The sequence below is a fragment of the Podarcis filfolensis genome, assembly GCF_964270895.1.
Source record: "Podarcis filfolensis genome assembly, chromosome: 10".
NCBI lineage: Eukaryota > Metazoa > Chordata > Lepidosauria > Squamata > Lacertidae > Podarcis > Podarcis filfolensis.
This window is the reverse complement of record NC_139612.1, coordinates 67,914,969-67,937,005: the sequence shown is the minus strand read 5'-3', so window position 1 is coordinate 67,937,005 and position 22,037 is coordinate 67,914,969. Positions and strand designations below refer to the sequence as shown.

Below are 22,037 nucleotides of genomic sequence, written 5' to 3'. Positions count from 1 at the left end.
GGGACATCCTAGCTGCCTAGTTCAGTTGTGGTGTCCAATGGGGAGGGGTGTGTGTGCAGAAAGAAGCAGAGGATGCTAATCTCATAATTTCATGTCTGGATTCTTAAACAGTTATGCTTCTTGGAAACCTTTCAATGGTTTTACGACAAGCTGTATTTTTAAGCTGGCTCGGTTCAGTTTTGAGAAAGGTGTGATAAATGAAATCAATCACACCTATATAATTTTATATACAAGTAAAGCAGAAGTCATACTTTTTATATACAAGTAAAGGAAACGTCCTATTTTCTGATTCCTGACCAGCAGAAATCTTTTCCTTTAAATTGGACCCACAAGTTTCTTGAGAACTTGTGACCATCCAGATGCTGCTGGACTCCCCAAAGCCCCAGCACAGCTTGGCCAATCATAACAGCTGGCCATTGTGCACATTCGCCAGGTCTCCTGGAAAATGTGCACATAATCCTTCCACGAAGCATAATCTCCAGCAGGCCTTGGGAAATGTGCATACATCACCTGAATTATGCACATTCTCTAGCCATTCTGCATAATCCCGCAACAGGAGTTGCGGAATGTGCCTATCTTGGGTACATTTTGTACATTCCCCAGGCAATGTGCACATTTTCCAATCTGTGTACATAGTCTCCAAGTCCTACACCGCCAGCTTTTGTGTTTGTTCATGGCTGAATGATGTAGCAAGCCTTCCTGCTCTATTCCAAGATTTGCTCAGCATCATTCCCCTGGCAAAAGCCTTGCAGGTGCACTGCTAGGGCAAAATACCTTTGGCCATTCTTAAATTCTTGCTGTGCCATCCCAAAATTTTCACCTGGTGCCTTATGACAGAGGTTGGCCGCCAGCACCGGGCTGTGAAACTCTTGATTCCTTTGTTCTCTGCCACTTTCCTTCCCTGGCAATAACTTACGCCTGGCCCAAATCTCCCCAGAGACATAAAGGCTGAGTTTAATTTAAAAGGTATATTGGCGGACTAATGGAACTCTTAAGAATGGAATGAAGCGAATTTGATCGCTCCGGGGCTGTAATCAAAAGGCAAGCAGGATATTCCAGCAATTGCTTGCATGGTGGCGAGAGAGGTTATGGGAAAAGCTGTGGTTGGACACCCCCCCACCAAAAAAACTTTGGATGTATCCTGCCTTGTTTATAGCAGTTTGCATCCTCCTTCTGTGCCTCTGGCAACGGCCTAGATGCGCCAATTGCAGGTAGCCTGGCCTGTTTGCAGTCTGCAGAATTTGGGCCATTCCTCTTTATCCTGGCGAACAAGCAGCTCCCCAATTGATCTTTGTATTAAAGGTAAAGGGACCCCTGACCATTAGGTCCAGTCGCGGACGACTCTGGGGTTGCGGTGCTCATCTCGCTTTATTAGCCAAGGGAGCCGGCGTACAGCTTCCGGGTCATGTGACCAGCATGACTAAGCTGCTTCTGGCGCACTAGAGCAGCGCACGAAAATGTCGTTTACCTTCCCGCTGGAGCGGTACCTATTTATCTACTTGCACTTTGATGTGCTTTTGAACCGTTAGGTTGGCAGGAGCGGGGACCGAGCAATGGGAGCTCACCCCGTTGCGGGGATTGGAATCGCCGACCTTCTGATTGGCAAGCCCTAGGCTCTATGGTTTAACCCACAGCACCACCCGCATCCTGATCTTTGTATTAGTTGGGTCAAAATGAGCACCCAAGGTCTTCTTTCAATGGCCATTGGCTCTTGGGGTATCTTGGGGCGTCACACCCACTCTTTCTCTTGGGTTTCTTCATTCATAAGAACCTGCAGGATCAGGCCAATAGCACATCTGGTCCAGTATCCTGTTCTGTTCTTACAGTGGCCAAACAGTTGCCTGTGGGAAACCTGCACTCTCCCCTCTTGAGGCTTCCAGGAGGCAGAGCATAGCTATCAAGGCTAGTAGCCATCATAGAAGGATCATAGAATTGTGGAGTTGAAAGGAACCCTGAGGATCATCTAGCCCAACCCCCTGCAATGCAGGGATATGCAGCTGCCCCATTGTTATTATTACTTTTTGAAAGTTTAAAATCGTTGTTAATTTTTTGCTTTTTAATTTTTGTATGTTTAAACTGTTTACAGTGGTGCCCCGCAAGACGAATGCCTCGCAAAACGAAAAACGCGCAAGACGAAAGGGTTTTTCGGTTTGTGCGTCGCTTCGCTAGACGATTTTCCCTATGGGCTTGCTTCGCAAGACGAAATGTCTTGTGAGTTCTTGTGAGTTTGTTTCCTTTGTTCCTTTGCTTCCTTGTTTTCTTAAAGCCGCTAAGCCGCTAAGCCGTTAATATCCGCTAAGCCGCTAAGCCGCTAATAGCCGTGCTTCGCAAGATGAAAAAACCGCAAGACGAAGAGACTCGCGGAACGGATTAATTTCGTCTTGCGAGGCACCACTGTATTACTTTGCAAATGTACAGTGGTACCTCAGGTTACAGATGCTTTAGGTTACAGACTCCGCTAATCCAGAAATAGTACCTCGGGTTAAGAACTTTGCTTCAGGATGAGAACAGAAATCGCATGGCGGCGACAGCAGGAGGCCCCATTAGCTAAAGTGGTGCTTCAGGTTAAGAACAGTTTCAGGTTAAGAACAGACCTCCGGAAGGAATTAAGTACTTAACCCGATGTACCACTGTATGCTATTGTTTTTCCACATGTATTAAACGTAATTTAAAGTACAACATTACTTGGGAAAAGGGGCAGAATCTCTTTTTAGTCTGTTGTTATTTTAACTTTCTGAAAGTTTTGAACTATTGTTGTTAATTTTCCTCATTGATAATTTTATTGGTTTTTTTTTCATAAACCGCTTTTACAGTCGAGCGTTGTAATAAATTTTATTAAACAAATAAATAACAATGAGGCTGGTGATTAAAATAGTTCACCTGCTTCTGCAGAACACGGAAAGCTCACAACTTTCTTCAGTTCTTTAGTCTATGCCCTTCCTTCCCTCTCTGGTTAAGGTGGTTAAAAAAAAATATGTCAGGCTTCGTGATGGCATGACGACTTACACGAGACTGCGGTATTGTGGCACATTAAGGAAACACTTGATAATGATCTTGTGGTTAATATGATAATTTAGTGCAAAGCCCAACACCTATTAAGGGCTCCTCATTAAGCAAAGTGTTTCTCATTTTTAGCATGCGAACAATTTGACACTAATGAGAGATGTGTTCTGTGCTTAAACAACAGCACTCTTCCTTTCTGCAACGTCTCCCATCGTTTCCTACCATGGGATGCCCACAAGATGTAGGTAGACCAATCCGCAGCTTCCAACACCCAGCTTTTGATGTAAGAATGGTAGACTGCACCTGAGAAAGGAAGTTCTGCTTCAGCCTGGAGCTGCAAGCAGAGAGAACCTCCATTACAGGAACTCAGGGTTCAAGCAAGCTGAGTTTTGAGATTCCTGCATTGTAGGGGTTTGGACTAGATGACAATCGAGGTCCCTTCCAACTCTACAATTTATATGGCTATGCGGGTACCAAAACTACAACCAGTGGCTGGCTGCTGCAGCACTAGGTCTCAGACAGGCAGGGATCCCTCCTGGCGAATGCTTCTTCATTATCTCTGAGAGCCCAGCAAATTGTGGAGGATGGGCAACCTCCACCAACCCGAGCATTTAGACCTAATTAAATCACCCCATTAGCTAATGCTGCATTAGCTTCCATTAGGAAAGAGGGAGTTTCAGGAGATCCCAGAGGGCAGCCTGGCCATAATGGATCGGAGAGCAAGGAAGCCCCTCTGAGAAAGCCCCTGCAACAAAGCCCAAGGCTTCACGTTCTGCATTTTAGTTCTGCAGAGTTGCATCACCAGTGGTATCGTCGGAAATGTACCCGGCAGCTTCTGAGCATAGCGGGAGAAGAATGAAAAGCCACTGATGTCTGAAGGCTGGGGCAGCGAAGGTGTGGCCTGCCAAGGGATGCATGACTACAACTCCCATCATCCCTGACCATTGCCCATGCTGGCTGGCACTGATGGGAATTGGAGTGCCAATGTTGGGAGGGTCACAAGTTAGCACAGCCACTGTGCTGGTGCTAGTCTTTGACTCTGTCTCTGTTGTGATGCATGACAATATTTCATTGGACGAAGCTTCTGTTGGTGACTGGCTGAGCTGTTCTCAGAAAGGGGGGAAGGAAAAAATTATTTGTCAGCCATTGGTGGAGTTGCTCTGATCCCAGGGATGGGGGCTGCAGGTAGGGAAGGGTAGAAAGTCTTTGGAGAGGGCCAAGTTGGGTCCTGAAAAGCAGCAGTGTGAGGGTCACTCCTGAAATGCAGGATTTGTTAGTGACAGCCCCCATAGCCAAGGAGAGTCCAAAAAGCAAAACATGTGTACATACCTATCTATCTATGCACACACACACACACACACACACCCATAGCAAAATACCCAATTTATAAAGTATATCCCAAAACAATGGGAAAGCTTTTGAGTTCTCCAGTACTCTTCATCAAGTGCTCAGGTGACCTTCAGCCAGTGATCTGAAGAAGAATTTTGAGGAAGGCGAAAGCTGTCACACCCATTTGTGATAATTTGGCCGGCCCAAGAAAGGCATTGCCCTAATGTGGTTTTTGGAATTTTTCAAAGGCTTTAGTTACAGGTAGGTAGCCGTGTTGGTCTGCCGTAGTCAAAACAAAATAAAAAAATTCCTTCCAGTAGCACCTTAGCGACTGACTAAGTTTGTTATTCGGTGCACGCACACGAAAGCTCATACCAATAACAAACTTAGTTGGTCTCTAAGGTGCTACTGGAAGGAATTTTTTAATTTATTTTGTTTCAAAGGTTTTGTTACACGAAAAGGATCTACTGATGCGAGCAGCAGTAGGGGTAGGGCGGGTGATCTCATATTTTAGCTGCAACCACTTCTTCTGCTGCGGAAACAGCTTCAAGAAGTTGCCATGACTAAAATCCCGCGTTCTTCTGCTTCTTGCTGTACTTGGCTGAGCAAAGCAGACCGTGAGCAGAGGGGAGAGAATTCTCATAATTCTCAGCCACCTGCTGGCCTCCGCAGGCACAGACAAGGAACCCTGGGCCATACCTAGCTCAGACGAGAAAAGCAACCTTGCACAGGGCATGATAACTCTGCGGCAAACAAGCGGAGCAAGACACTAGCTGAGAATAATTCATTGCAATTGTGAGATGCTGGGAGGGTGGAGGGGAGTACAGTTAGGGGTGCGGATGATCTAGGGGGACTTCCTTATCTTTAAATGTCTTTATTTCAATAATTTATCGCCCTCCAGTCACCAAGGGGGTGCGGGTGCATGGGAGAGAAACAGCAATCAATCAGTTTGCGCAATGGAAGGATATGATCTATCTACAAAAGAATATGAAAAATGCATGAAAGATCAAACTGCACTAGGAAAAGGCAGGCTGTTATGTTAATCCTATCTACATATCCGTCATTGGGAACGGCAAAAAGGCAGAGTTGTATATTGCCGATTCCTTTGCGGATCTCAATATAGATGTGAAGTTGAAGGAACGACCAAGTGTTGGGTTCCAATCATTGCAATAAAAACATGCAATGCAATTGCTGGTTAAAAAAATGAATCATCATGAAAAAACACCTAGCTATTTATACACACAGCTGAATAAAAATTTGCCACTTGCAAATGGAGGAAACCTTCAAAAACATGTAACTGTTGCCCAAGGAAAGTTCATTTTGTGTGTGTGTTTGTGTGTGGTTGATTTGACTGGCTGACATTTCCCAAAAGAAACGTTCCTGATGTTTAGAACAATAAATAATTACAGTGGTACCTCGGGTTACAGACGCTTCAGGTTACAGATGCTTCAGGTTACAGATTCCGCTAACGCAGAAATAGTACCCCGGTTTAAGAACTTTGCTTCAGGATGAGAACAGAAATTGCGCAGTGGCAGCAGCGGGAGGCCCCATTAGCTAAAGTGGTACCTCAGGTTAAGAACAATTTCAGGTTAAGAACGAACCTCCAGAACGAATTAAGTTCTTAACCAGAGGTACCACTGTATTGTAAAACCAAATGCTACCTGACAGTGCCTGCTGGAATGATAAAGTCTTAATTCCTGCACCAGAAGGTCAGCAGGGAGTGTGAGTCTCTCACACCTTGACCAGACCTGTGACTGCTAACATACAAGTAAGGGGGGAAAGCAATACGCATAACTGCAACTTAGGGCCGTACCACTTGTTAAGTTGTGGGTGAACATATCAGACGACACAGCGATTCTTCAAACAGCTCTTGTTTATTTAGAGGCCAGAACAGAACTGAACTGAAGGGTTCAGTCAGCCTGCTTATATAGAGCTCCAGTACAATGTAACTGTAACAATTTTCTAAAACTATCCAATCACTGAACGTCACTTTCGATCCCTTATTTGCATAACTATCTACAGTATCCCCCTGCTGGCCCAGGGTGAGAACTTCAGTACATAACACCACTCATCTCCCCAGGCACAAAACCAAACAAAAAGCAATCAGAATCAAACAGGACGATACCTTTGCCTTTGTCCCAAACACAAAATGACAAAGGTACTGTCAGAGCTGCCCGAGGTCCCAGCTCACAAAGGACCAACGCTGCTTCGTTGTTAAGTACAAAAGTCTTTATTGAAGTTCAGTTTCACTTCCAGAGCCGCAGCGCGCAGCTCTACGTCTCAACTGTCAGACCGCTGATGCTCCGTCTGAGTCTCCTCCCCCCAGACGCCAATTTAAGACTCTAGCCTTACTCCACCTCTTCCTCTGTTCCTTCCGCCTCTGGTTCCGCCTGTCCGTTGGGGTCTCGCCCTTTCTAGACTCTTCTGACGCTGAATCCCCTGAGCCTTCCCCCTCCCTCCGGTGGGCTTTAGGAGCTGGTTCCCCATCCGGGTCTCCTGCTGTCCCCCGCGCCTGCATATTTGAACTTGGCGCGCGCGCCCAGCCAGTAACTTTCCTCCTGACCCTTTCACTGCTGCTGTCACTGCTTCCCCCTCTGGGGGGGCTAGCTGCAACTGACCTCCCCTCCGTTGGAGGCGTGGTCAGCCCTGACTCACTTTCTCTCCCTGCTGGAGGAGACACTGGCCCTGACACATGTGACTCTTCCCCCCCACTACGCTCTGGTGGGGAAACTGGTCCTGATCCCCCGCTGCTGCTTTGGGGTTCCCCTCTGGCTCCTTGTTTCTGGTGCATCCCCCCTGGGACCCCCCTTGCCCTGACCGTCGGTGCCCCCTTCTGGGAATCTTCTGATTCGCTGGAGAAGCTCATGGAATCTCTCGGGCCACTGTCATACTCCCCTACGCTGCCCTCGGATTCTTCCCCTTCGCTCTCCATTTCCTCTCTCCCCAGTGCTCCTGCTCCTGAGCCCCTGACAGGTACAAATTCCTTTGTTGTTGTCCCTTTAGGGTCCAACCCAATGGGAATGACCTGCTGCTGGAAGCTGGCTGCACAACTGTGCCGGTTTTATAAAATCCTTGGATTTCACCAGGCCCTCTTGGAAGCAGAGGCGGAGCTAGCTGTCCACCCGGGGCGGGGCTAGCATCCCAGGGGGGCGGGGCGGCGATGTCAACCCCACCCCTCAGGGATGACACCTGGGGCAGGCCGCACCCACCACACACCCCTTCCTCCACCAGTGCTTGGAAGCAATAATAATAATAATAATAATAATAATAATTTATTTACACCCCGCCCGTCTGGCTGGGTTTCCCCAGCCACTCTGGGCGGCTTCCAACCGAATATTAAAAACAATACAGCATCAGACATTAAAAACTTCCCTAAACAGTTGTCTTTTAAAAGTAAAATACAGTGGTACCTCGGGTTAAGTACTTAATTCGTTCCGGAGGTCCATTCTTAACCTGAAACTGTTTTTAACCTGAAGCACCACTTTAGCTAAAGGGGCCTCCTGCTGCTGCTGTGCCGCCGGAGCATGATTTCTATTCTCATCCTGAAGCAAAGTTCTTAACCTGAAGCACTATTTCTGGGTTAGCGGAGTCTGTAACCTGAAGCGTATGTAACCTGAAGCGTATGTAACCCGAAGTACCACTGTAGTTGTTTATTGCCTTGGTGGGAGGGTGGGAGGGTGTTCCACAAGGCGGGTGCCACTACCAAGAAGGCCCTCTGCCTGGTTCCCTGTAACTTGGCTTCTTGCAACGAGGGAACTGCCAGAAGGCCCTCAGCGCTGGACCTCAGTGTCTGGGCTGGATGATGGTGGTGGAGACGCTCTTTTAGGTATACAGGACCAAGGCCGTTTAGGGCTTTAAAGGTCAGCACCAACACTTTGAACTGTGCTCGGAAACATACTGGGAGCCAATGAAGATCAAGTCCTCTTGAGTTCAGTGGAGTTTGTTCCTAAGTAAATGTGCACAGACTCGCCGTCTCAGATTGCTGTTGTGATGAGAGATAGAGGCGCTTGGGGGCCTGGTAACATTTGCCTGTTGAAAAACAGCCAAGCAAGACTATTTAAAGAAGATTATTGATGAACTTGCTGAACAAAAGGCACACCAAATGAGATTCAAGGGAGATGAGAAATTTTTTGCTATTATATTTTGTCTGCCGCTTCACAGATGGTAACATTTTGATAATGAAATGCTGGGAGGTATCGAACAGTTGAATCCAAATGTTTAATCAATGTGCATTAAAGTGTTTTGCTCCTTCAACATTCCATGGAAGGAGCGACTTGTTCTTTCAAAACCTCCACAAGGCTCCACGGTGCTTTTGTTAGAGACGTTTTCTTTTTGAAATACAATCCCAAGCTCCTCATATTGTGATGAGAGTACGTAGACACACATGTGGATAGACAGACAGACAGACAGACAAACAGACAAACAGACATGTAAACTAGGGCTGTCACAAAATGTCTATTTCACCTTTTCACTAAAGGCATTCCTTGCAGATATAAATGTATTACTACAACAATGACAATGACTACAGTCATTATTAACTGTGGGATATAAATGTATTATTACTACTACAATCATTGTTAAGTCCTTCTCCAATCTCACACGGGAGAAAATGTGAGTTCCAGATGCTTTTATGGACATCTACGTGCATTGTCGAAAACAATTATTTGCTCCTTCAAAACAATCATTCTAAGCAGATTTATTTGATTAATGAACTGACTGAAACTTTGTTCAGCTAATATTTTTTTGAAGCGGTTGGTGGGGGTGGGGAACAGCCTTACTCTAAAAGAATATTAAAATTACTGTGGGTACTTCACAAATTCTTTATTGTAATATATAGATATATATAGAACCGGAGAAAGGAGCTGAGGAAAGTCCGTGGTGGTGGTGGTGGGAGGTTGGGGTTTTTTTGTTTGGGGGGGGGAGTGAAAAAAATGGAGGGGGGAAAATAATGTGGATGATGTATTTTTGTTAAAATTATTGTGTTGAAATTTCTAATAAATTTTAAAAAAACTTACTGTGGGTACATTGGACTTAGAGCTAGAGAAACCTGGTGCTGGATTCAAACTTGGAGTAAACCCATTAAAATCAATGGGCTTTTACTTAGCATGGCTAAGGCTGGAATTCTGACCTGGCTCCCGTTGCTCTATCCCAACTCCTGCCAACCTAGCAGTTCGAAAGCATGCCAGTGAAAGTAGATAAATAGGTATTGCTGCAGTGGGAAGGTAAATGGCATTTCCATGCGCTCTGGCACTCGTCACGGCCCTCCGTGCGCCAGTAGCGGTTTAGTCATGCTGTCTGTGGTCAAACACCAGCTCAGTCGGCCTGAAAACGAGATGAGCACCGGAACCCCATAGTTGCCTTTGACTGTACTTAACCGTCCAGGGGTCCTTTACCTTTTTTACCTTAAAGGGTAAAGGGACCCCTGACCATTAGGACCAGCCGTGGCCGACTCTAGGGTTGCAGCGCTCATCTCGCTTTATTGGCCGAGGGAGCCGGTGTACAGCTTCCGGGTCATGTGGCCAGCATGACTAAGCCGCTTCTGGTGAATCAGAGCAGCGCACGGAAATGCCATTTACCTTCCCGCCGGAGCGGTACCTACTTATCTACTTGCACTTCGTGCTTTCGAACTGCTAGGTTGGCAGGAGCAGGGACCGAGCAGCAGGAGCTCACCCCGTTGTGGGGATTCGAACCGCCAACTTTCTGATCAGCAAGTCCTAGGCTCTGTGCTTTAACCCACAGTGCCACCCACGTCCCTTTTTAATTTTTTTTTACCTTAAGCCCCAATAAAACACAGTAACCTCCATGCAGACCCCACTGTGCTCTTTGGTATCAGGGCAGGATATAAATATTGTGTGACAATAATCCCCCCATCTCTTTTAGCTTTTTCCAATAACGCCTTTTTAAAAACATCTTTTCTTTCTTGGGCTGCTGCTTTATTTAGATGAGAGAATGGAAAAGCTGAGCAGATGTGCTTTAAAGTTCAGATGCCTTTTGAAAATGGAGACGGAGGGGAAACAGTAGAGTCGTGGGGTTCTCCTTTCTTCCGAGGGAATACAAGAGGCTGCGCGAGAGGTAGCCCAGCCTCCAGCACATTCACCCGCTTTCTGGAGCTAAACTGTGACAAATTTAAGTCCCTTCCTTGCTGTGGGCCTGAAAAGCCTTCTAATCATTGCCTGTGGCCTCGAGTCAGCCATCCACAAACTGCTACAGCCACCTATTTATTCCTTTTCATCCAATTGACTCCAAATTGCTTGCAACAAGTGTCTTGGCTAATGGGGGTGGACGGGTGGGAAACAGGAGCCATCTCTGCCTCCTTAGGACAGACGGCAGAGAGCCAGAAACTATAGGTGTCTTGGAAGCATTTGTGTGCAACAATAGACTAGCCCTGGAAGTAAGATGGGCTGGAACCAGGACTATGCAACCCGCCAACGTTTCTCCGATACAAATAGGGACGTCCTAATCCGTAATAATAATAATATTAGTATTTATACCCCCCCATCTGATTAGATTGCCCCAGCGACTCTGGGCACCTTCCAACAACATCTAAAAACATAATAAAACAGTAAACATTGAAAAACTTCCCTTTAAATGGCTTGGTGGTTGGACTACTCCATACCCTCCGGTATTTCTCCACTGAAAAAGGGCACATCCTACCATACCCTCCAATGTTTCTTCGGTGAAAAGAAGGAAAAGCAGGACACGGGTGGAGCCCAGAACTTGCCGATCAGAAGGTCGGCGGTTCGAATCCCCGTGACGGGGTGAGCTCCCGTTGCTTGGTCCCTGCTCCTGCCAACCTAGCAGTTTGAAAGCATGTCAAAGTGCAAGTAGATAAATAGGTACCACTCTGGCGGGAAGGTAAACGGCGTTTCCGTGTGCTGCTCTGGTTTGCCAGAAGCGGCTTAGTCATGCTGGCCACATGACCCGGAAGCTGTATGCCGGCTCCCTCGGCCAATAAAGTGAAATGAGCGCCACAACCCCAGAGTCAGCCATGACTGGACCTAATGGTTAGGGGTCCCTTTACCTTTTAAGGAAAAGTGGGACATTCTGGAATCAAATCAGAAACGGGGACTGCTTCTCTAAATCTTGGACGTCCCTGGAAAACAGGGACACTTGGAGGGTCTGGGACAGGGTGTATATCCAGTGGCAAAGCTGCATGCTCTGGAACTGGGGGCGGAGAGCAGGCGGGGGCATGGCTGGCCCACACCCCGGGGGCACTGTGTGCGTCCTGGGGGCGTGGGGCGTGTCCAGGGGGGGCGGCTGCAATGGTACCCCCCTCCCTGATGGTTCTAGGAGTGATGCACGATCCCCACACCCTGTTCCGCTGCCAGTGTGTATATTTTGGCAATAAAAAACCAACAACAAAACCAAACCTCATTCAAGCGATCAGTCTAAATTCTGCATTAAGAGAAGTTGGATTCTGCATCCTGAATAAATAACACCAACCGAGCACAACTGTGTGATTTTCCTGTTTCACATGATTTATTCTGCAGAGTTTGGATTTGGATTATTTTCCAGATGTTCAGGAGTTGGCAGCCCCATGACATCACAATGCACCACTCAATGACATCACAATGCTCCTTCCTAAGCGTCTCAGGCTCTGACATGATGGAGAAAGGGTAGGCAACCCCATGACGTCACAATGGCCCTCCCTATGACATCACAATGCCCTTCCCCAAGAGCCTCATTTTCTGGGATACTGGAATAAGAGCAGCCTGACCGTCGTGGGAGATGAACTCAGGATCCCTTAACAGAGATTAATCAGCCTGTTTTAACAACCTTTAGCCACTCCTTCCCGTTGGTAATCTTTAGCTCTTTTTGTTAGCATATAGGAAGCACTGCCTGCCACCCTCCATCTTTTCCTCAGTACTTGGGTCCTCAAACCGCTTGGCACCCCAAGGATATAGGAGGGGCTTATCCTGACCCTCCCCACAGGTGAGTTTATGGTCCTTTGACGCACTGAATTGGTATACTAGCTTGATGCTAGCCTAACTTTCAAGGCTTCTCTGTAAGATTCACGAGGAGTTGTTTCGCTGAAGATGTTAAGAAGAGGGTAAGGACCCCCCCTGGTTTCCCCTTCTACATCTCAAGGGCCACATATTCTTAGAGGGAACCTCTTGGGGTCCATGCGCTGGGCATAGCAAGAGGCAAAAGTGGGTGGGCCAGAGGTTCAGCAACATCAGGAGAGAGCACAACTCTGGCTCACCCTGCTGCCGCCCAGGACTGACCTGCTGGGAGCCTGAGGGCCCTATCCTGCTTCTCTCCACTGTTGATATTTTCACCCCTCCCATTGACAGAATCTCCTGATCAGATGTTTTGAGAAAGGAAGGGCCGGATACTGCTATTCTACTCTTCCGCTACTCACTGACTGCCTGACTCTGTGTGTGGATAGAGTCTTATCAATGTAGTGACTAGATGGCTGAGTGGGAGCTGTAATACTCATGCAAGCCAGTAGTTCGTTAGTTTGTAGTAAAGGTAAAGGTAAAGGGACCCCTGACCATTAGGTCCAGTCGTGGCCGACTCTGGGATTGTGGCGCTCATCTCGCTTTACTGGCCGAGGGAGCCGGCGTACAGCTTCCGGGTCATGTGGCCAGCATGACTAAGCCACTTCTGGCGAACCAGAGCAGCGCACAGAAACGCCATTTACCTTCCTGCTGGAGTGGTACCTATTTATCTACTTGCACTGGTGTGCTTTCGAACTGCTAGGTTGGCAGGAACAGGGACCGAACAACGGGAGCTCACCCCGTCACAGGGATTTGAACCACCGACCTTCTGATCGGCAAGTCCTAGGCTCTGTGGTTTAACCCACAGCGCCACCCACGTCCCTTCTAGTTTTTAGTAGCTATTAGAAATAAAAGGAGTTATGCTTCACAGCTAGCTACCGCGGTATTTATACTCTGCATGAGTCTGTTGCTCACAATGCACAGTTGTGGGTCCAATGCACTGGGACCTGCTTTCCAGGATTGGAAGGTCTCTGAAAGTGCTCCAGTCGCCTAGCCCAGTCCAGGCAGAACCAGTTATTGAGCCCAGTTGCTGACATTGGTTGAAAGGCACACTGACATCCACCTGGCCTGGGGCAGGGCCTGACAGGCTCCATAAAGGCTCTGCTGTGGGCAGAGAGGGCTCCATTTTTAAAAAATTGCTTTTATTTTTATCTATGTCATTTTAAATTGTAATTGATATTAATGCCGTATTCTTAGTTTTTATGATTTATGTGGAAATTGTTTTCCATTTGGTTGTGTACTTTTTGATGTGCTTTATTTATTGTTTATGACCTTTGTTGGTAATTATGTAAATCTTGTCACGTTGAGCATTGTTTTCACTATGGAAAGGCGGCATACAAATAAAATGATGATGATGATGATGATGATGGATTAGGATGTAAGTACAGTAGTACCTCGGGTTAAGTACTTAATTCGTTCCGGAGGCCTGTTCTTAACCTGAAACTGTTCTTAACCTGAAGCACCACTTTAGCTAATGGGGCCTCCTGCTGCCGCTGCGCCGCCGGAGCACGATTTCTGTTCTCATCCTGAAGCAAAGTTCTCACCCTGAAGCACTATTTCTGGGTTAGCGGAGTCTGTAACCTGAAGCGTATGTAACCCGAGGTACCACTGTAAATAAACTACAAACTAAGATTCTACTTTCTTGGGTTCCATGATCACTACAGTCACGAAATTAAAAGACGACTACTTCTTGGGAGAAAAGCGATGACAAACCTGGACAGCATCTTAAAAAGCAGAGACATCACCTTGCCGACAAAGGTCTGTATAGTTAAAGCTGTAGTTTTCCCAGTAGTGATGTATGGAAGTGAGAGCTGGACCATAAAGAAGGCCACCTCATGAGAAGAGAAGACTCCCTGGAAAAGACCCTGATGTTGGGAAAGATGGAGGGCACAAGGAGAAGGGGAAGACAGAGGACGAAATGGTTGGACAGCGTTCTCAAAGCTACCAGCATGAGTTTGACCAAACTGCGGGAGGCAGTGGAAGACAGGAGTGCCTGGCGTGCTCTGGTCCATGGGGTCACGAAGAGTCGGACACGACTAAATGACTAAATGACAAAGTAAACAATGAAATGAAATTAATTGGGGACTGCAGCCCCTATGCTTAGAAGGGGGAAGAAACGTTTATGCTGGTTCACAATGTACTTTGCTCATTTTCTGGCCCCCTTCTCCGGAAACAGGAAGACGGGTGATCTCTATGGCTACTAAATCTGCAGGCCAGCGGGAGCCTGGTCTCCCTCGCGAGGCTGTTACTCGCCCCTTTCCATTGGTTCCCTTTCCTTCCTGCTCTGCTGTTTTCCGTTTCTGCAGCTGTCCTCTCTTAATTTGTCCTCTTTCCTGCAGGAATTAATTGCCTCAGCAGAGCATAAAGAGAACACAAATGTTTTGCAGCGAGATAAACACAAACGTGCAATTGAGTTACAGCCGAACCACCTTTTGACCGAGTCCTACTCAAAACAATTTCATTCTGAGTGCCTTGGAGTTTGTTGGCTGGGTTTTTGTGTGTGTGTCTAAGTGTGAAGGGGTCTCGTTGGTATAATTGGAGATGTATGCATGTATGTATCTGTACCAATCCCCACAGATGTCCTATATTTGCATAACTCGTGGAAACAGAGCCAGAGAATTCAAGCTAATAATTTCTTGTTTGATCGTAGAATTGTAGAGTTGGAAGGGATCATGAGGGTCATCTAGTCCAACCCCCTGCAATGCAGAAATCTCAATGAGACTATTTCCGTTAGGCAATGATTTTTCTTGCATTTTTGCCAATTCTGTAACTGATGTCAAAAGTCTGTACACGGGAGTCATCAATAAAGTGAATTACGAGTCAGCATTGTGGCTAAGAGTGGCAGGGGGTCCCTGTTCAAATCTCAACATTGAGCCCAGTATATCTGCAATATGGGAATAATTTATCAGCCTTTGTTCTGCCCTACCCTACTCCCTACTTTGGGGATAAGAATACAGGAACTCTGCTAGGTCAGGGCAAAGGTTTACCAAGCCTGGCTTTCCAGGATCAGAACCCCGCTCCTCCCCCTGCTTTTAGCCTTCCCACTCTGCCAGCCGTGTTTCCATAGCTGAATGTGATTTCCTGTGTTAGGCTGTTGTCAGGAATGAGCCAGCTCCCAGCGAAGATTTGCAGCCAGCTGCAGAAAGCAGCCAGGAACAGAGAGACTTAGATGTTAGTCAGACAGGAGAGAGCCGGCAGCTGCAGTCTTCTGCTCTTCCTGACCTTGACGAATTGGCTGATAAGGCAGTAGCTGAGAGCAGGCGGGAACACAGCCAAAGCTCACAGGAAGAGGTTGGAGCTGATCCACTCAGTCCTAAGAGTGGGTGAATGGGAGGGCTGTTAGAAAGGAAGCAAAACAAGAGACGTAAGAGTCGGAAGTTCGTTTTCTTCTGTCGTGGCCGGAAGGAATCTTCAGAAGGGTCATCCTGAGTAATGATGCTGGAGGCTTTGTCAGAGCTGTCCAAAGCTATCTGTTTGTTTTTGCAATATATCCTCCTTTTTAATTACCTACGCTTACCATCTTATCAAGTTGGGAACCTGGACTCCTGACAGCTGTGGACATAGGATGACTGAGAAGCTAGAATGCATGGAATGGAGTCAGCGGCTAGAGAAAAGTTTTTTTCTCCCTCTCTCATAAGACAGACTTGTGGTCATCCAATGAAGCAGAATGCTGGGAGATTCGGGACTGATAAAAGTACTTCTTCAAGCAGCACATGATCTGTGGAACTCCCTCCCACCGGAGGCCGTGAGAGCCAAATCAGGGAGGAGGGGGCTGTTGACGGCTGCCAGCTATGGCAGCTTTTGTTCCACCTCCACAGTGGGGAGGCAACAATCTAAAGGCCAGTGGCTGGAAGCCAAAGGAGGAGACGTTAGACACGGGTGGTGCTATGGGTTAAACCACAGAGCCTAGGGCTTGCTGACCAGAAGGTCAGCGGTTCGAATCCCCGCGATGGGGTGAGCGCCCGTTGCTCGGTCCCAGCTCCTGCCCACCTAGCAGTTCGAAAGCATGTCAAGTGCAAGTAGATAAATAGGTACCACTCTGGTGGGAAGGTAAACGGCGTTTCCGTGCACTGCTCTGGTTCGCCAGAAGCGGCTTAGTCATGCTGGCCACATGACCCGGAAGCTGTATGCCGGCTCCCTCGGCCAATAAAGCGAGATGAGCGCCGCAACCCCAGAGTCATCCGCGACTGGACCTAACGGTCAGGGGTACCTTTACCTAGACATTAAAAACTTCCCTAAACAGGGCTGCCTTCAGATGTCATCTAAAAGTCAGATAGTTGTCTATTGCCTTGACAATCTAAAGGCCAGTTGCTGGAAGCCAAAGGATCCTGCTTACAGGTTTCCCACAGGCATCTGGTCGGCCACTGTGAGTACAGGATGCTGGATGAGGCCTCATCCAGAAGTCTTTTTTTAATGTTCAGCAGTGCCTCTCTGTCTGGCCTCCTGCCATTACTAAACCTCTCCACAAGGCTGGTGGTTTTTTTATTCTACCCTATTTAAAATATCACTTAATGATTCCACTCTGGAAAGAAAACATTACGTGGATTTGATATGATTGTAGGAAGCGCCGGTGTATCGCATCATCTTTGGCTCCTGGGCCAGGTGTGCATTTTTTGCTGCCCTGCCCTGCTTGTTCTAATCTACAGCATCCGGCTCCCTTTTAACACCCTGCCTCTCCCCCTCCCCGCCTTTCTACTCTCCTTTATCTTCCCATTAAACACCCTTAAGGTTTCATTGAGCTAAGCAGCCTGAACAACAAAGACTGCATTGCACCAAAGACAGAAAGAAAGGAACAGTGGAGAATATTGCAACAGGAATCCCCCTTGTGCTTGATGATAAGCTCAGATTGCTTTTCCTCACTGTTCGCAGGGAGGTGCGGGGGGAGGAACGCAGGGAGCCGGCGACTCCAGGAACCCGTTTCTGCTGTTGCGTTTTGGTTCCGAGCCACGTCAAAAGTTGTTTTGTGCCCTTTGGACACAGGGTGCATATTCGGCCACCGTTTGCAAAGGAGCGTCACCAGGATAAAGGACGGAAGAAGCAAGAGTTTGGGAATCTCTGCTTGCAAAGGGGCATGGTTCCTTTAAGAGACCGTTCCTATAAGAGATTCAAAGTGTTGGTGCTGACCTTTAAAGCCCTAAACGGCCTCGGTCCAGTATATCTGAAGGAGCGTCTCCACCCCCATTGTTCTGCCCGGACACTGAGGTCCAGCTCTGAGGGCCTTCTGGCGGTTCCCTCGCTGCAAGAAGCCAAGTTACAGGGAACCAGGCAGAGGGCCTTCTCGGTGGTGGTGCCCACCCTGTGGAACGCCCTCCCACCAGATGTCAAAGAGAACAACAACTACCAGACTTTAAGAAGACATCTGAAGGCAGCCCTGTTCAGGGAAGCTTTTAATGTTTAACAGACCACTGTATTTTAATACTTTGTTAGAAGCTGCCAGGGTGGCTGCCAGGGAAGCTCCCCAGGGTGGCTGGGGAAACCCAGCCAGATGGGCGGGGTATTATTATTATTATTATTAATAATAATAATAATAATAATAATAATAATAATTGTTTAGTCGTTTAGTCGTGTCCGACTCTTCGTGACCCCATGGACCAGAGCACGCCAGGCACTTCTGTCCTCCACTGCCTCCCGCAGTTTGTTCAAACTCATGCTGGTAGATTCAAGAACACCATCCAACCATCTCGTCCTCTGTCGCCTTCTCCTTGTGCCCTCCATCTTTCCCAACATCAGGGTCTTTTCCAGGGTGTTATGTACTGAGTTGAATAGGATCCAAACTGCAGCAGTCTGATTGGTCCTAGAACAATAGGATCCAAAAGGCAGCAGTCTGATTGGTCCTAGAACAATGCAGCAGTATGATTGGTTGGCAGGAACCACCCAATCATGCTCCAGATAGAAGTGAATCCACAACCTGATTGGCTTACAGTAGAATTCCGGAATTAGCCAATCATGTGCAGCCCATTGTGTAAATAATGTATATAAAGCAGATACCTTGAGGGGACTTTCATTCATTCCTCCTCACCGCTATGAGCTGAATAAAGAGCATGAAATCACTTTGCGACTCTGAGTATATTTCACAGGGAGTCTTCTCTTCTCATGAGGTGGCCAAAGTATTGGAGCCTCAGCTTCATGATCTGTCCTTCCAGTGAGCACTCAGGGCTGATTTCCTGAAGAATGGATACGTTTGATCTTCTTGCAGTCCATGGGACTCTCTAGAGTCTCCTCCAGCACCAGAATTCAAAAGCATCCATTCTTCAGTGATCAGCCTTCTTTATGGTCCAGCTCTCACTTCCATACATCACTACTGGGAAAACCTTAGCTTTTACTATACGAACCTTTGTTGGCAAGGTGATGTCTCTACTTTTTAAGATGCTGTCTAGCTTTGTCATTGCTTTTCTCCCAAGAAGCAGGCGTCTTTTAATTTCGTGACTGCTGTCACCATCTGCAGTGATCATGGAGCCCAAGAAAGTAAAATCTCTTACTGCCTCCATTTCTTCCCCTTCTATTTGCCAGGAGGTGATGGGCCCAGTGGCCATGATCTTCGTTTTTTTGATGTTGAGCTTCAGACCATAACCATATTTTGCGCTCTCCTCTTTCACCCTCAATAAAAGGTTCTTTAATTCCTCCTCACTTTCTGCCATCAAGGTTGTGTCATCTGCATATCTGAGGTTGTTGATATTTCTTCCGGCAATCTTAATTCCGGCTTCGGATTCATCCAGCCCAGCCTTTCGCATGATGAATTCTGCATATAAGTTAAATAAGCAGGGAGACAATATACAGCCTTGTCGTACTCCTTTCCCAATTTTGAACCAATCAGTTGTTCCATATCCAGTTCTAACTGTAGCTTCTTGTCCCACATAGAGATTTCTCAGGAGACAGATGAGTTGATCAGGCACTCCCATTTCTTTAAGAACTTGCCATAGTTTGCTGTGGTCGACATAGTCAAAGGCTTTTGCATAGTCAATGAAGCAGAAGTAGATGTCTTTCTGGAACTCTCTAGCTTTCTCCATAATCCAGCGCATGTTTGCAATTTGGTCTCTGGTTCCTCTGCCTCTTCTAAATCCAGCTTGCACTTCTTGGTGTTCTCGGTCCACATACTGCTTGAGCCTGCCTTGTAGAATTTTAAGCATAACCTTGCTAGCGTGTGAAATGAGTGCAATTGTGCGGTAGTTGGAGCATTCTTTGGCACTGCCCTTCTTTGGAAATGGGATGTAGACTGATCTTCTCCAATCCTCTGGCCACTGCTGAGTTTTCCAAACTTGCTGGCATATTGAGTGTAGCACCTTAACATCATCATCTTTTAAGTTTTAAATAGTTCAGCTGGAATACCATCACTTCCACTGGCCTTGTTATTTGCAGTGTTTTCTAAGGCCCATTTGACTTCACTCTCCAGGATATCTGGCTCAAGGTCAGCAACCACACTACCTGGGGTGTATGAGACATCCATATCTTTCTGGTATAATTCCTCTGTGTATTCTTGCCACCTCTTCTTGATGTCTTCTGCTTCTGTTAGGTCCTTACCACTTTTGTCCTTTATTATGGTAATCTTTGTACGAAATGTTCCTTTCATATTTCCGATTTTCTTGAACAGATCTCTCGTTCTTCCCATTCTGTTGTTTTCCTCTATTTCTTTGCATTGCTTGTTTAAGAAGGCCTTCTTGTCTCTCCTTGCTATTCTTTGGAAATCTGCATTCAATTTCCTGTATCTTTTACTATCTCCCTCGCATTTTGCTTGCCTTCTCTCCCCCGCTATTTGTAAGGCCTCATTGGACAGCCACTTTGCTTTCTTGCATTTCTTTTTCATTGGGATGGTTTTAGTTGCTGCCTCCTGTATAATGTTGCGAGCCTCCACCCATAGTATCGAGATCATTCTATCATTTTTGAGATTGCATCCCAGTACAGCTTTCGCCAGTCTTTTGTTGACTATCAGGGCCACTCCATTTCTTTTACGGGTTTCTTGCCCACAGTAGTAGATATGATAGTCATCTGAACTGAATTCGCCCATTCCCATCCATTTTAGTTCACTGATGCCCAGGATGTCAATATTTATTCTTGCCATCTCATTTTTGACCACATCCAACTTACCCAGGTTCATGGTTCTTACATTCCAGGTTCCTATGCAATATTTTTCTTTACAGCATTGGACTTTCCTTTCGCTTCCAGGCATATCCGCAACTGAGCGTCCTTTCGGCTTTGGCCCAGCCGCTTCATCAGCTCTGGATCTACTTGTACTTGTCCTCCGCTCTTCCCCAGTAGCATGTTGGACACCTTCCGACCTGAGGGGCTCATCTTCCAGCGTCATAACTTTTATATGCGTGTTGTCTTTGTCCATGGAGTTTTCTTGGCAGGGATACTGGAGTGGCTTGCCGGTTCCTCCTCCAGGTGGATCACGTTTGGTCAAAACTCTCCACTATGACCTGTTCATCTTGGGTGTCCTACACGGCATAGTTCATAGCTTCTCTGAGTTATTCAAGCCCCTTCGCCATGGCAAGGCAGTGATCCATGAAGGGGATTATTATTATTATTATTATTATTATTATTATTATTATTATTATTGGTTCCTGCAGCTGGGAGCCAGCACCACTTTTTCTGTTTTGCTTTAAGAACATGGAATCATAGCACTGCAAAGTTGGAAAGGACTCCAAAGGACATCTAGTCCAACCCCCTGCTTTGCAGGACTGTGAACAGCCCTGAGATCTTGCTGCCTCGAATTGCGGAGGGCAGAGCATAGCTGTTGTGGTTGGTACTCATGGATCTAATCCTCTTTTAAAGGCGTCTTGGTTGGTGGTCATTACTCCTCCTGCGGGAGGGAGTTCAGGAGTTTAACTGTGTGCTTTGTAAAAAGGAACTTTCCTTTGCCTCTCCTGAATCTTCCAACATCCAGCTTCATTGGAAGAACCTTCTAACACACCTTTTCTCTACTCTAAAAACTCCCCAACATGGCAACCTTTCGCCATAGCAGAGTTGATCGTTCTGGTCTCCCTTTTGGTAAACGTTTTCCAACTCTACAATATCCTTTTTGAGGCGAGGCGTACACACTAACTCTGCATCCTGCAGGTGGAAGGGAGGCGAGAGACAGCCACTTCTGTTTGAAAGAAAAGGTGGGTTTTCATCAAAGTTGAACCAAACGAACATTCCGAATGATTAGCAATGCAGAAAAGCAAATCTCGTTATTTCCCAACCTGCGACTCTCAAGCTCGCTCGGGACACAGCAGTCAGAGAATCATTAGCGCCTTGTCTGTCAGCCTCTGTAATCATGGCCAGACCATTATTTTACAGCTTCTTTTGGTTTTGCGCCTTCTTTTTCTTTCATGGCTGTTGCTGTTGGTTTTGTTCCTCTTATGCATTTCAAATTCCTATATTGAAGTTTCTGCTGCCTTCTTAGCTGAGATAATATCACAGCCAATAACGTTCCAGAGTCATCCGCGACTGGACCTAATAGTCAGGGGTACCTTTACCTTTAAAGGTAAAGGGTAAAGGGACCCCTGAGCATTAGGTCCAGTCGTGACCGATTCTGGGGTTGTGGCGCTCATCTCGCTTTACTGGCCGAGGGAGCCGGCGTACAGCTTCTGGGTCATGTGGCCAGCATGACTAAGCCGCTTTTAGCGAACCAGAGCAGCGCACGGAAACGCCGTTTACCTTCCCGCCGGAGTGGTACCTATTTATCTACTTGCACTTTGATGTGCTTTCGAACTGCTAGGTTGGCAG

At 46.9% G+C, this 22,037-nt stretch overlaps 2 long non-coding RNA genes across 2 annotated transcripts; one reads left to right on the top strand and one right to left on the bottom strand.

Moving 5' to 3' along the window:
* Positions 1-4,200: 4,200 nt before the first annotated feature.
* Positions 4,201-11,816, bottom strand: LOC310743151. The gene is made up of 3 exons (XR_014538825.1): positions 11,703-11,816; positions 8,231-8,361; positions 4,201-4,259 (listed from the first exon to the last, which is right to left on the bottom strand). It is a non-coding gene; the product is annotated as an uncharacterized lncRNA (long non-coding RNA).
* On the top strand, positions 10,910-21,446 carry LOC310743173. Its single transcript, XR_014538852.1, has 3 exons — positions 10,910-11,035; positions 11,713-12,264; positions 21,387-21,446. It is a non-coding gene; the product is annotated as an uncharacterized lncRNA (long non-coding RNA).
* Positions 21,447-22,037: the final 591 nt, after the last annotated feature.